The 11,282-nt window shown below is 59.8% G+C and overlaps 1 pseudogene; it reads left to right on the top strand.

Annotated features, from left to right (window-relative positions):
- Positions 1-8,601: 8,601 nt before the first annotated feature.
- LOC150020489 (U1 spliceosomal RNA) lies at positions 8,602-8,743 on the top strand (annotated as a pseudogene).
- Positions 8,744-11,282: the final 2,539 nt, after the last annotated feature.

Genomic DNA, 11,282 nt, shown 5'->3' with positions numbered 1-11,282 from the left:
AGACGTCGCCCTGGGGTTTCCCGTCTCACCGGAAGGTGCGGTGGCCTCGGTGGCGTGGACGGGAGTCCGGTGGGGAAGCATCAGGGGATCCCCGCGGGTGCCTGTGCTGCGGGGGCGCCCGGGGAGGGGAGGGGCCCATAACGTGGCGGGGGCGCGGGTTTCTGCGGCAGCCTCGCTCCACGGCATCGTCCTCGTCACCGCTCCCAGCCAGGGCCCGGCACAGACAGGGTTCTGCTCGCCGCCTCTCTCCCGGCCTTGCCTCAGACACGGTGCTCCCGCCGGGGCTGCCAGGTGACAGAGACCGAATCCCACGCTCGCCCGATTTCCCAGTTTGCCAACGTCCTCTGCTCCGCCTCTCGCCTGAGAAGCCCTGGCGCCCCCGTGGAGTGTCTGAGCCCGGAATCGGCGTCCCTCCCTCATCCCCAGGAAGCCCCCGATGCCCTCCTGCAGCGGGGTGGGTCGGCGAGGACCAGGAGGCTGCCACGCAGGGCCACGGCCGTCGGGTCCCAGACACCGGAGTCAGCCGCGCTCTCGGATTACTTCTGCTGCCTGGCCTACGGTCAGGCGAGGTGAACGGAGGGAGAATTCAATCCATCCCCGACAGGTCCCAGCAGTTCTGGGCAGCGGGGCCCGGGGCCCTCAAGTCTGCCTGGCAGGCTGGTCAGCTCAACTCTGTCTCTGGGGGCGGAAGTGACCACTGGAAGCCACCCAATAAGGCACCTTCTATTATTGCTCTGTCTCCCACCCGGGGAGCGCCCACTCTCGGCCAGGGGCCTGGCGGGCGTCATCGCCTGACTCGGCTCTGCCCGGGACACAGTCTCGCCATCCCCACCTGGCAGAAGAGGAGACGGAAACGCACAGAGGCCGATCCGGTTGCCTAAGGCCGCACGGAGGTGAGATCCAGGCCGATCCCAGGCCTCCGGCCCCTGCGTCACTGAAGCACACGTGTGCTCAACATCCCCGTCACAGCATCGCGTTTCCAGCTCAGTCCAAGCAAAGCCTCCGCCGGGCCCTCCCGCTCTGCCCCTTCCCTTCCTGTCCCACGTTCCTTGCTTCACGCAGGCAGACGGCATTCGCTCACTCACTCGTCCGTCGTTCCCAGCACGTGCGTCCTGACTGCCCGGGCGAGCCAGGCCCTGTCCGGGACACGCAGGCTGCAGCGGTGGATGAGGAAGTCAGGCCCCCACCCCCCCGCCCGGCCATGGAACTAAACTGAAAGGGCCTGTATATAAGCGCGAGGAAGAATCCGGAACATTGCCCAGCATTACCCTAGTGACCAAAAACCAAACGAAGACATCGCCAAAAAAGGAAACTACACCAGGATCCTTCATGAACACAGGTGCAAAGATTACTGCAGAATATTAATAAATGGAACCCAGCAATACACAAAATGAATAATATACCGCAATCAGGTAGAATTCATCCTGGGAGTTCAAGGCTCGTTGGACGTCAGCAAATCCAAACACTCTACAGAATCAACAGCCTGAAGAACAAAAGCCACATGATCACATCAATGGAGAAAGAAAAGCATTTGACAGAATTCAACATCCATTTATAATTTCTTAAAATCTCAGCAAACCAGGTAGGATTCTTCCATCTGATAGACGGCATTTACAGAGAACCTACAGCTGAAGGCACACTGACTGACAAAAGGGGGATCAGGTCGCCCTAAGATGGAGAACAGGGCCGTCCTCTGTCCCCGGGGCCAGCCAGCGCTGCCCTGGGGGCCTCAGCCGGGGCAGCCAGGCCAGGGAGGAAGAGGAGGGAGGAAATAAAATCATCCCTATTTGCAGATGATATGACTGTCTATGTGGGAAACCCCAGGGAAGCTACAAATAAGCGTCTAAAATAAAGGAGTTTTAAAAAGCTGCAGGATGCAAGGTCCAAACACAAAAGAGCCAATCTCATTTCTCGTCCTATTAACGTACAACTGAAATTGAAAAATCAATTTTTAAATCTTGCCACAGCTCCTCTCGCCCCCGAATAAAATAGAGGCATGTATCCCACAAACACGGCGCAGGGCTTTCTGGCCGAAAACCTCCGAGGAAACTTCGGTCCCTGATACCAAACATGAAAGAAAACCCAAATAAGCGAGGGACGTGCTCACGGTGGGGGGGCACGACACAGCAGAGACGTCATTTCTCAGACTCGGCTGGGCTGCTAACGCCACGCCCACCTCTCCTCCCGTTTTCTCACTAATTTCCGAGCCGCTTGCTTAAAACTTGACGATGCGCGTCTCCAGGCACCCCTCCTCTGGCAAGCTTCTAGAGGGTTCTCTTTAACAGGCAACCCAAAGCCTTCTTCTGCTCCAGACCCTTTCTTTTCAGGGTTTTTCTGGGACAAATGTGCAAGAGGACTTTTTTCGGGTTTGAAGATGCCGTGAGGTCGAAAGGGCGGCATGAGGCCGTGGATAAGGGAGCACAGCGGGTTTGACGAGAGTTTTGTTTAGGGCGAGTTTAAATAGTGATTGAAAGAAAAGCCCGGATTTAGGTGCAAAAACTCTCTTGTCCGGTTTAGAAGGTGAGAAAACAGCCCCAGCAGCGGCGCCTGTGGACAGACCAGGCCGCAGCGAGCCCCCCGCTGGGGCACCGGCTGGTGGGAGGGTGAGCGCAGCCCCCCCGGGGCCAGGCCGCCCTTGGGTGTCCGCCCAGCCGGTACTGCTGCCCGCCCTGCCGTTCGCGGCGCATCGGTTCCTGGGGCCTCAGTTTCCCAGGAGCATTGCCAACCTGCTCGTCCTCCCGCCGGGCCATTCTGACCCGCCCTGTGGAATCCCGGATGAGGGACGTGAATACATCCAGCCCAGGGAACTAGGAACTGGGAAAAGCGTGGCTGCTCTGAAATGTTAAGGGGCTGCTGTGCGGGGCAAGGCACGGTCTTGCTCTTGTTCCTCCAGGAAACGCACAGGAGACAGGGAGGGACGTGAGTCAGGACGAGTGCCGCTCTTCCTAGTCTCTGGGGGTGGCGATGAGTGGGGACCCCGTCCCCTTTGCTGGGACAGCTTCTGCCGCGTCCGGCTTCCCCAGTGGCAGCACGGGCAGGAACCGAGTGTGGGAGGCCGGGCCTCGGAGGGAGGCAGGCGCCTTTGGTGCCTGAGGCTGTGGACGAAACCTCTCCCGAGGGCTCTTCCACCTGGGAAGGAGCCTCACTGCGGGCTCCAGATCTTTCTCTGCAGGTAAGGTCTCCACGGTGGAGCCGCTGACGGGGACAATGAGAGAGGCAGAGAGAACGGAGGCGGGATCCCCAGTGCGCGAGGGGATTGAGGGCGAGGGGGCCGCCTTCTGGGCGGGAGACGGAGCCCACGAGGCCGGGCAGCCTGCGGGGAGGTCCACGGAAGGCACACTTCCCAGCGACAGGCCGGCCCATCCCCCCATCTGCTCTGGACCCTCAGCGACAGCAGGCCCCGCCCCCACGCGCCGCAGCCCCGCGGTCCACTTCCTGTTCAAGCCGCGGGTGGGACGCGTCCCTGCTCCTGCCGTGCCCGAGGCCAGGCTGAGGACCAGTGTCCTCCTGGCCGCTGTCCACCCTGTGGCAGAGGGGATGGCACACGGCCCCGTGACCGCTCTGTCGCCGGGAGGTGACATGTCACAGGATTTGGCTTGCCTGTGTTGGCAACAGCAAGTCACAATGCCAAGGCCAGTGCTGGGGACAGGGAGGGGGACGGCAGCGTGTCACCTCCTTCGGGAAGGACCAGCAAACACTTCTGAACGATACGACCGTCGAGGGCAGTCTCAAAGCGTTAAGCCCTTGCACACAGACAGAGAGCTCCGCCCAAGCACCCTGACCCAGAAACTCGTCCTTGCCCTGGATCACGGGGCGTCCTGGGGGGTGGGGCACAGGGAGCCCCTGGGGGCCAGCAGCACAGGTCGGTGTGGACAAGGGAAAGGGACACAGCAGCTTCGGGCAGGTGCCCTCGGCCCGGGGGGCAGAGGAGCGGACAGAGTCGTCCAGAAGGCGGGCTCAGGGGAGGGCGGCCTGGTGCTGCCCGGAGCTGTGACCATCTCGTTAGAAAGTGGAGCAACTGCTTTCCTGTGACCCAATTTTAAACCTGTGCGCTCTTAAAGAAGCTGGGGGACCGAAGTTTAATCTCTCAAGGAGCTTAATTTCTTTAAAAAAAAGGGAAGGAAGGAAAGGAAAAGCACTTCTCCACAGGTAAGTGCAGTGCAGTTCAAGTCTTAGAATAGAACAGCAAGTCAGAGGGCAGACCAGGGCACGTGGCTTGGGGTGGGGGCTGTCCCCAGTTGTCCCCATTTACACCTCCTGGGGCGGACAGGCAGAGGCCTAGAGGGGCGAAATGACAGGCAGGGGTGGCACTCAGCTGAGGGGCCCATGAGGACAAAAACCATGGCACCCACACTTACAAAACACTACGTGAACCAGGTCAGAAAATTAAATTTGTCCTAAAAATCTGGGCTATAAGGTCACCCAGCCCACAGGGCTTCCGACGGGTCCTAGAAACACGCTTGGCTGGGAAGGCGCCTCTCCGGACCGGGCCTGTCCTGTGTGACCTTCCCGTCGTCTGTTTGAAAGCCTGAACGTTTTTACAAGGGTCTGGGCCAGCTTCCTGGGCGCACGAGAGCCTTGGGAGGCGGGGGGCAAACCGTGCTGGTTACCAGGAAAGAATGGGCAACGGGAGCAGACGTTTCGATAAGAAACGGGAAGTTGGCGTGTCACGTTCGAGTCTTTCGGGGACCAGTGAGAGTGCGCGATGAAAAGCAAATTACTGACTGACTCACCGGGCCCAGCGGGTTCCGACGCCTTACCGGAGATGGAAGGCTCATTTCTCTCTCACCTCTAGTCTGAGCCGTCCTGCGCGGTTCAAAGGGTGGTCCCCAGGCCTGTCAGAGACCCCAGGCCCTTCCTCCTTGCTGCCCCATGGCTCCCTGCGGCGTCACCCGCGGGTCCTACTCCACACTCGGTCCCCACGCTCGCCTTCCAGCCCGGGTGTGGGTGTGGAGGTGCAGGCGGCCTCCCGGAAGGGCAGGACCGTGGGGCCCGCAGCCACGTCCACAACGTCCTTTTGCGGGAACTTAGTTGCGTGGTCACAGCGGGCAGCAGGGGAGGCTGGGAAATGTCACCCCGCGCGGGGCAGCTCCACACCTACCTGGGGGAAGGGAGGGAGGAGCCCGGGGAGCCGTGCTCGGTAAACAGCGGTACAGGGTACACGTCCCAATGCATCAGGAAACAAAAATGTGCGTCGTCCAAACTCCCTGAACAGGAGCTGCAGCTGAGAACGGCACTGGGACTATTTCTCCGCGAGAGAAGCGCTGGCGCACAGTCTCCAGCCCTGGGGGCTCTGGGACACTTCCCAGGGCTCTGGATGGAGCCTCCCTCCAGGGAGCAGAGTGGTAGGGGGGCTGCCCTTGGAGAGCTGGCCCACGGGCCCCAGGCTGCTGGTCCCAAAGTCCCCCTGCAGGCCACCAAAGCCATCAGACGCCCTGAGCTGAGCCGCTGCTTAGGCAACACTGAGGGGGTTGGGGGCCCCTCCCCCACTGCACATCCTGGGTCCCCAGGGTTCCCCTGGGGCTGCAAGACTCGCACCCAGGCGATGCCTTAGCTTCCTCTTTGTGCGTTCCTCCCGCTGCCTGTCCCCACCTCTGTCTCCATCCCTCTGTCCCTGCAGGGGGGCCCCGGGGCCCAGGGACAGTAAAGCAGAAGCCCCACGTGGTTGGCAAGACCATCCATTTACATGTTAGTTTGTGTGGGTGCTTCTTGTATCGCCCCATCCCCCCTCTGGCAGGTAAGTCACCGCCAGGAAAGCAGGCGGGGCCCCGGGAGGGCGAGGGAGGTCCAGCGCCCGGCTGCAGACAGGACCTACTGCAGAAGGCTGGCCACTGTCCCTAAACTTGGCATCTCATCCAGAACCTCTCTAGTGCCGGTCAAAGTCCCGCTAGAGTCCCCACAGCCCGCCGGCTCCCGCAGGAGCTGCAGCCTGGCCCCAGCTGTCCGGTACGCGCCTCCCGTCCACGTCAGACCAGCAGGCTGGCTGTCGGCGGCAGGCGGCATCCCGTGACAGCGGGAGGGAGAGCCAAGACGTCGCCTGCAGGTCCCAGATGACAGGGTGAGGCCAGGCCAGTGTCCCTGCTAGTTCAGCTGCTGCTACAAATGGCAGAGAAGAAGGACATTCAGGCTGAGACTGGCCTCCTCCTGCTTCCCCGGGGCCCGGAGCTGTCTGGGAGCTGCGTCCAGCTGGCGCCACTCCGGGCAGCCTGACACGCACATCTGTGTCTCACTGGGGCCTCCTGAGGTGGACAGATGGATAGATGGACAGATGGAGTAGGGAAGGGGCTGGGGCAGGGGCAACAGAAAGAGGCACAAGTTGGGGGGGACATAACACAGAAGGAACCGGGAGGGAAAGGAGCGAGAGGCGGTGTGGGAAGGAGAGGGAGGGGCAGGGAGGGAGGAAAGTTGTCCTCTTGGCTCCACCTTGGGGTCCCGGCTTTTCCTGTTCGAGCCCCTCCTCACCCCAGGTGTTACGGTTACACTGGATCCCCTCTGCCACCCACAGAAAAGCATGGTGAGGTCCTGACCCCAGGACCTCAGAGGGCGGCCTTATTGGCAAGAGGACCATTGCAGATGTCACTAGTTAAGGTGAGGCCACCCTGGTGCAGGGACCCTACCTTAATGAGACAGAGGGGCCGCCCGGGCAGGACGGACAGCGGCTGGAGTGGCACTGCCACAGGCCGAGCGGGTCGGGAGCCAGAGCAGAGGGGGCGGGCGGGGGCGGGGTCCTTCCCCGGGGGTCTCGGAAGCCCAGCCGCTGACCCTCCGTCTTGGACTGCAGCCCCCAAGGCGGGGAGAGGATGGGGTTCTGCTGTCCGGGCGCCCTGGCTCTGGCCCTTTGTGGCAGCAGCCCCAGGGGACAAGGACGCGGGAGTGCAGGTGAGGACGAGGGCCTAGAGGGAGGGGCTCCGCCCTGGCGCTGGCTGAGGAGTCGCAGGCAGGTGGCTCCCGGGGGGCGGAGGGGCCGAGGGGAGGGTCCTGGGGGGAAGGGTTTACCGTGGGGACGGGGCCCAGGGCCGGAACCCGGAAGCCGAGGGGCCTTCGCAGCACACGGGGCTGGAGCAGGGAGTGGGCCGTGGTCCCGGCTGCTGGGCTTTCAGGCTCCCCTGAACCCCGCTTATGCCGCCCCTTCACCTCTCCCCACTTCCGCTCCCAGAAGAGCTGTGGTCATTCATTAAAATCAGAGACCACACCCAAGGCCACGGGGAAAAGACAGCAGCCCCTGTTCCTGGGCCTTCTGCAGGGGGGCTCTCGCAGGGGGTGGGCTGCCTGCATTCCAGCCTGGGAGAGCCCCCCCAACCAAGGGGCCAGGGGCACATCTGAAAAGGAAAGTGGGGTGGGAAAGAAAGGGGAGGGAGGGGGCGGGGGTCTGCTCCCCTCCAGCGAACTGAACGGGCTCTCTCTCCAGCTTGTGGCCAGGAAAAGGGCCCCAGGGTGGAGGTCGCTGGACATTCATCGTTCATCGGAGGGGAACTCTGGCTCCAGGCCTAGTCCCCGCCTTTCACGGGCTCCGCCTCTGAAGTGGGTGGAAAAGCTCTGGGGGCGGGGGGGCATGCTGACACTGTGTAGAGCTGGGACCCGAGCCTCGGGCTGCCAGGGCGAAGCGCCCTCTCTGCGTCACAGCCGCCTACACTGCAGGTGCTGTCAGTGCCACAGGGGTGTTTGCTCGTCAGGGTCAGCGCCCGGTCACTGCCCCTGGGGCGTTCTCTCCGAGAATGGGCTCGGGGTCCCTTCTCTGGGGCCCCGTATGGATTGGTGGGATTTGGTGCCTCGGACGACAGGGGCAGGGACCTGGCTTTCTCCAGGCTCTCCGAGGCGGTCATGACCCCCTGTGGCAGTGGGAGCCGCAGATCTGAGGTCCGGGGTCAGGAGGCAAGGACGCTGCTTCCTAATTGAAAGGCGCCACCCAATGTGGGAGGCGTTCACCTGCCCGCCGCCCACGCCAACCCCGACTTCGTTTCCCTTCCCCTTCCTTGGGGTGTGTGGGTCAGCCAGGTCCCTGGTTAGACGGGCTGCAGGACGGCGAGGACGGGCCATCAGCTTGAAGCGCAGCCCTTACTAGCGGGGCGGAGTGGGTTACGGAGCCCCCGGGAAGGCAGCTGCTTCTCCATGTGCCCAGTAACCACCTGATGAAGCCGCGAGGCTTGTTCCGCGGTGTGGAGACCAGGGTCACCAGTGTGCCCCACTCCAAACCAGGCTGGAGGTCTTGCAGCGGCTGCGAAACCGCCAATAACCGCAAGCTTCGCTTGGCCTGTCCACCCTCCTCTCCTCCAGGGATGGCGAGGAGAGGAAGAAAATTGCTGAAAAATCAGGGATCCGCAAGAATTAACTCGCAATGGGTCGCGGACCTAAACATAAATTGCAGAACTCTAAAACTCTAAAACTCCTAGGACACAACAGGATAGACCTAATGACCGGGGATGCCCTTTTAGAGACAGGCATGTGCCTAATGGCATGATCCGTGGAAAAAGTGGATGAACTGAACTTCCTTAAAACTCACAATTTTGTTCTTTCAAAAACAATATCGAGAGAATTAGAAGACAAGCCACAGACTGGGGGGAAATAACTGCGAAAAATACATCTGGTAGAGAACTGTTATCCATACTTACCCAGTGGGGAGACTCCGTGATCGCAAAGGGGGTTTTCCCAGGCGGGGCTTGTCCACTGCACCCCGGACGTGCTGACCCCTGCGATTTCCCCACACGTGGGACACGCGATGGCATAATTTCTGGGAAATTAAAATCAGAGACCACATCCAAGGCCACAGGGGAAAAGACAGCAGCCCCCGTTCCGGGGCCTTCACCAGCCAGGACTCCACACACCTCCCCGCATCCCAGCCCGTGAGCACGGGGAGAGGGAGGGAGGGAGGGAGCACGGTGACACCATGAGGCCCCGCCCCGCCCCCGACCCGCTCCGTCCAGGGGCCCAAACCCGACCACACAGCGGTCGTCACCTGCGTCAGCCCAGCGGACACGTGGCCGACTCTGGCAGGAGCGAGGCTCTGGGGGGCACCGGCAGCCCCACCGCAGCGCGCACGGGCAGACTTCCGGCCCCAGAGCACAGGAGGGGGTCCGGGAGCGGGAACAACCAGACGGGGACTCTGATCGGCCTCCCGGCCCTGCCCGTGGCCTGCGCAGTGACTGTCCCTGTCTGGGTCCCCCGGCGCCTGCACTATTTCACCGGCTTCATGACTGGTCTTGGCTCCGTGTCTTCCCCACAGAAGCTTCTCCGTCCCCAACAGTACTGTCAACTGCGTCCGAAAATGCAGACCTGTGTCACTTCCCTGCTCGAACCCCTCTGACCGCCCCGCACTGCTGAGAGGACCGAGCCTAAGCCTCTTAGCAAAGCACCGGAGACCTGGGCAACTGTCCACCCGGGTCCTCGGCGGCCCCTGCACTGTCGCTCCGAGCCCAGGCGCAGGGAGATGCTGCTGCCTGTGTGCAGCGCCGCTCTGTCCCTCTGCCGGTGCATTCAGCTCGGCCTTCCAGGGCGGGGCGCAGGCAGGGGCTCCGATGTCCCTCCTCCGTGAAGCCGGCTGCTCTGGGCCCAGGCAGGTCAGCCACACAGAGCGGAGCGCGAAGCCGGGCCCCGCTGCCACTTACAGGCGGGGGAGCAATTTCTTACCCGGAATTTGTTGTTAATCTAGAGGACAGAGCTAATCGCACCTACATCACAGCATGACTGTGAAAATTAAGTAAGATGTGCACATAGCTGTGCTCCTGAAGCATAAAAGATGTTCAGTCAGTGAGCTATCATTACAGTTAGTATGTACCTTGATATTACATATGATATTATAACATATGTTATAACTAAGAGAAATATCCCAATAGAACATCTAGGAAAATGGAATAACCTCTATCCGAACAGGGCTTTGGGTCACGCAGGTGCCATGCTTGTCAGAGCTCAGTTTAAGATCGGTGCGTTTCGTTCTATATCAATGTGCCATCAAGGCAGAAACGACGATTCGAGTCTAGTTAATAACATGTATCCAAAGTGTCTTCAATATACTTTGAATTGTATCCAAAAAGTAAAATCTGATAAAACAGATGGGTGGGTAGAAAAATGGATAGATTATAATCAAAAAAGAAAGTAAGAGTAAAACGTTAAAGGCAGAATTCAAGTTGTGGGCATGTGACGTCCACTGTACAATTCTTTTAGCTTTGCTGTACGTTTGGAACTTTTCACAATAAAGATAAGTCGGGAGACACCAGCGTGACGTGGTTTTAAGATTACGGTTGTTTTCCTTTTCGCCCCTGAAGTACCAGCTTCGAAGTGAGTGTGCCAGGCTCGGGGGCCGCTCTGCTCCCTCTGCCCAGCCGGAGGCCAGGCTGGCGGGCGGGGACTCAATTTCTTTTTTCAAGTTGTCGGGTCATCACTCCCCCATTCTCTGGACTCAGGGACACGGTCCTCATCTGTGTCCACAGCTGGACCGCTCTGCCCTGGCTCTGGGAGGCGGTGCGCGGGCTGAGCCCGCTGTGGACAGCGTGGCTTCTGCTTGCAGCCCGTTGGGACAGCTGAGTCACATCACCACGTGTGATTCCAAAGGAGGCAGGGAAGGCCCTGGCTGTGCGCTCACTCAGGAAGAGGGGAGCACACCCCACTCAGTGCTGAGAACACCCAGGGGCCACTTACCACCCCCCACGGCGGTCGCTTGGAACCCCCAGCAGACTGCAGCCTCCTCGAGGGCAGGAAGGGTGCTTTGCGCATCCTGGAGTCACCAAAACGGATGCTGCGCTCCACAGCGAGACGTTCGCTGAGCAAAGTGAACGCCTGAAATGACAGATGGATGGATGGATGGATGGTCACCACCCTCCGGGACCAGGGGTTTCTCGGTGTGTGTTTGCTGTTATCCGTGGAAAACAAGCCACCGCTTGGTCTTAAAGATCTATAATATGCCAGCTCATTCAAATCAAGTAACTCCTTACTAATTGAGAAATTAATTTCCATCCTTCCTCCTCTACCTTCATGAGGGACAAGAATTATTATTTTACAAAGTTTACCAACCTTAGAGATTTCGGAAGGAAAAGATTTAAGCTGGTTAAGAATGGAAAGTGTTTTCTGCATTACTGAAGCACTGGGGTAGCACCAATTTAGGTTAATGTAACATGAAATGGCACATAAAGTGGCTGCTTATTACAAGTGACCCATAAGGCTTCTCCTTGGTTACCATTAAAAAACATCTATGTGGATACTTAGAAGTATATAATTATGTTTCTTCCATTAAATTCCCTCATTCTAACTTTCATTAACTCACACTGAGTTCTTTGCCAATTGACCCAAAT

The sequence above is a fragment of the Furipterus horrens genome, unplaced genomic scaffold, assembly GCF_987537825.1.
Source record: "Furipterus horrens unplaced genomic scaffold, mFurHor1.1.pri manual_scaffold_1, whole genome shotgun sequence".
Lineage (NCBI taxonomy): Eukaryota > Metazoa > Chordata > Mammalia > Chiroptera > Furipteridae > Furipterus > Furipterus horrens.
Note: the sequence above shows the minus strand (reverse complement) of the source record. Positions and strands in the feature narration are given on the sequence as shown.